The sequence below is a fragment of the Mandrillus leucophaeus genome, unplaced genomic scaffold, assembly GCF_000951045.1.
Source record: "Mandrillus leucophaeus isolate KB7577 unplaced genomic scaffold, Mleu.le_1.0 Scaffold146, whole genome shotgun sequence".
In the NCBI taxonomy this organism is placed as follows: domain Eukaryota; kingdom Metazoa; phylum Chordata; class Mammalia; order Primates; family Cercopithecidae; genus Mandrillus; species Mandrillus leucophaeus.
The window spans coordinates 633491-637572 of NW_012101432.1; the positions used below are offsets into that span (position 1 = coordinate 633491).

At 38.8% G+C, this 4082-nt stretch overlaps 1 protein-coding gene across 1 annotated transcript in view; it reads right to left on the reverse strand.

Moving 5' to 3' along the window:
* BMPR2 (bone morphogenetic protein receptor, type II (serine/threonine kinase)) overlaps positions 1–4082 on the reverse strand; it is a 230212-nt gene that overhangs the window by 111261 nt on the left and 114869 nt on the right. The gene's annotated exons all lie outside the window — the stretch shown is intronic.

The following is a 4082-nucleotide window of genomic DNA, read 5'->3' on the forward strand; positions in this document are numbered from 1 at the left end:
AGAGGTGGAGGTTGCAGTGAGCCAAGATTGCGCCATTGCACTCCAGCCTGGGTGGCAGAGCGAAACTCCATTTCAAAAAATAAAAATAAAAAACAAAAAGGTCAAACTTGCAATCTATGCCTTGTCCTTTAAGTAGAAGTGTCTCATTCTATTACATGATGTTGGGGGAAAAAAATGAAAGTATGACACAGAAAAATTAGCATAGATTTCCAAAGATTTTAATGACATCTATAATTCTCTCTCTATATATACATAACATATATACATAAAACATATATAAAACCTTGCTAAAATAATATAAAATATCTTTATATTATTGCTTACTAAAAATAATGTATCTTTGTCATTTTTCTGTTCTTTTATTCCAAAAAAGTCATTATAAATATATATTGATGAAATCACTAGAAACAGATAATAGTCATGAAAAACTATTATATCATGTTCATGATAAATGAGCTATATTAAGGCCGGGTGCAAAAAAAAAAAAAACCTCTTATAATCATCTGAAGCAATAAATAACTGAAACATGGTATGACAGCTATAGTAAAACCTAAACATATATAAGGCTATTTATTGTTCTAACTCAAAATCTTATTACATGAGGTTTAATCTCATTCATTGTTTTGGATCAGATGCTAATACTAGTGTCTCTCAATAGATAAGACGATTGATAGGTAGGTAGGTAGACAGACAGATAATAAATCTGTTTTGAAAATATGCTCAATTTGGCAGACAACAGTATATGTATGGGTTATTGGAAAGGTATATCCCCCTCTAAAAATCCCAAGGTACTTTTAAGAAAAAGAAAGGAAGGAGTGAAAGAAGGAAAGAATACAGGTTCAACTTACACATTTATATACAGTTATTAGGAGAGTTCAACTGTGTGTCTTCTAAGAGACACCCACATATGAAGCTACATATACTGTACAGTTTACATGCAATCTCCACACTCAGGTTCACTGTGAATAGCAGAGATACATGAAAGGGCTTTGAAAAGTGCTATACAGGCTGGGCACGGTGGCTCATGCCCGTAATCCCAGCACTTTGGGAGACTGAGGCAGGTGAATCACCTGAGGTCATGAGTTTGAGGCTGAGGCTGGTGAAACACCTGGTGAAACACATAGTGTCCTTTGTGGTAAGATCTGAAACAGGTAATTAGCAATACTACTTTATTTTATTTATCTTTTTTGTTTGTTTGTTTTTTGAGACAGAGTCTCGCTCTATCGCCCAGGCTGGAGTGCAGTGGCGCAAATCTCGGCTCACTGCAAGCTCCACCTCCTGAGTTCACACCATTCTCCTGCCTCGGCCTCCCGAGTGGCTGGGACTACAGGCGCCCGCCACCACGCCCAGTTAATTTTTTGTATTTTTGGTAGAGACAGGTTTTCACCGTGTTAGCCAAGATGGTCTTGATCTCCTGACCTCGTGATCCGCCCACCTCTGCCTCCCAAAGTGCTGGGATTATAGGCGTGAGCCACCGCGCCCGGATATACTACTTTAATTTTAAAATAAAAAGTACACAAAAGAACATACCATAAAAATAATCCAAAAACACTTTAAAATAAAACTAATCGTTTTGGGCCAAAAAACACTTTAAAATAAAACTAATCATTCCTCACAAACAAAAAACTCTCCACTTCTTAATGGAGTTCATTACAATGGATTTTTACTGATGAAAGCAGACTTCAAGTAAGACACAATCACAGCATTGTTTCTCACTCAAAATAAGACTAACCTCTTTCGTGTGTTCAATAACTATCATGACAGACTTCCATATACTAAATCAGCACCATCCAATATAATTGTGAAAAAGGAAAAAATCCAAAAACCAACGTGGCCAAAAAAAGAAACAAGAAGCCTTTTTTTTTTTATTTTTAGATAGAGATGGGGTCTGGCTATGTTGCCCACGCTAGTCTCAATCTCCTGGGCTCAATCAGTCCTCCTACCTTGGCCTCCCAAAGTGCTGGGATTACAGGTGTGAACCATCACTCTCAGACACCTTATTTGGTAACGACTACTGTGACTGAGGAACTGAATTTTTAGTAATGTTTTAATTTTAATTAATTGAATTGTAAATTTAAACAGCCACTGCTATACGACTGAAAATTGTGTCCCCCTCAAATTCACATATTGAAACCCTAACCCACAATGTGATGTTATTTGGACATGGAGCCTCTGAAGGTAATTAGGTTTCAAGGACGTCATGAGATAGGATTAGTACCCTGTAAGAATAGACACCGAAGAGCTTGCTTCCTCTCTCTGTGCTATGTGAGGACACAGAAGGTGGCCATCTGCAAGCCAGGAATAGAGCCCTTACTAGGGATCCAAATCATCTAGCACCTTGATCTTGGACTTCCTAGCTTCCAGAGCTGTGAAAAAATAAATTGCTGTTGTTTCAAGACATTGAGTCTATTGTATTTTGTTGTGGTAGTCCAGGCCAACTAATATAACCACGTGTCTCTAGTGCTATTTTAGATAGCGCAGCTCTATATAGTTTATATAAATATACTAGGCACTACATATAAACAAAATTGTCAAATTGTAATCACATTTTGGTTTTGTCCATTAAAGCACAACTGTAAATTGTTCTGAAAATCCCTGCTTCTCCAAAAAGACTTCCTCCTCATAGGCTCAGAGCAAGTACTATAAATGAGTGTTCAATAATGTAACAAGTTATTAGATAACAAGTAACAACTAGATAAAAAGTTACTAGGTAAGTTACTTGGTTATAGACTATAACCGAAAATCAAATACCAGGTCTCTTGGCTTTACACCCAATTTACTTCCAGCAAGTAGCCTTCTCTTACATAAATGGGAATTTAAAACTTGAGTATTCCAGTAGCATCTGGATATTTAAATTCTACATATTCAGGGCCGGGCGCAGTGGCTCACCCCAGTAATCCCAGCACTTTGGGAGGCCAAGGTGGGTGGATCGCTTGAGCTCACGAGTTCGAGACCAACCTGGGCAACATGGCAAAACCCTATCTCTACCAAAAATGCAAAAAATTAGCCAGGTGTGGTGGTATGTGCCTGTAGTCCCAGCTACTTGGGAGGCTGGGGTGGGAGGATCGCTTGAGCCGGGGAGGTGGTGACTGCAGTAAGCCGAGTTCACTCCAGTTTGGGTGAGAGTGAGACCCTGTCTCAAAAACAAAAATTTAAAAAATTTTTTTTACTTAGTCAGAAATAAGAAAATAATAAAATGAGAGTGGTCCCAGTCTTAGTGCAATATTTTACTCATCTTCTTGATAGCATCTCTTACTAAAAATTTTTTTTTTAATTTTTGTGGGTACATAGTAGGTATATATGAGGTACATGAAATATTTGGATACAGACTTGCAATGTGTTAACAATCACATCAGGGTAAATGGCATATGCATCCTCTAAATCATTTATCCTTTGTGTTACGAACAATCCAATTATACTCTCTTAGCTATTTTTAATGGACAATAAATTATTGTTGACTGTAGTCACCTTGTTGTGCTATCAAATATTAGATATTATTAATTCCATCTAATTATACGTTTGTACCCATTAACCATCCCCACTTCTGCCCTGTCCTCGCCCTCTCTGCCACTACTCTTCTCAGTCTCTGGTAACCATCTTTCTACCTGTTTCTCCATGAGTTCAACTGTTTTAATTTTGAGCTCCCACAAACAAGAAAGAAAACACAAAATTTGTCTTTCTGTGCCTAGCTTATTTCACTTAACATAATGTCCTCCAATCCATGTTGTTGCAAATGACAGAATCTCGTTCCTTTTTATGGTTGAATAGTACTCCATTGTGTATATGTACCACGTCTCTTTTTTGTTGTTTTTGTTTCGTTTTGTTTTGTTTTGAGACGGAGTCTCGCTCTGTCGCCCAGGCTGGAGTTCAGTGGCCGGATCTCAGCTCACTGCAAGCTCCGCCTCCCGGATTTACGCCATTCTGCTGCCTCAGCCTCCCGAGTAGCTGGGATTACAGGCGCCCACCACCTCGCCCGGCTAGTTGTGTTTTTTTAGTAGAGACGGGGTTTCACCGTGTTAGCCAGGATGGTCTTGATCTCCTGACCTCGTGATCCGCCCGTCTCGGCCTCCCAAAGTGCTGGG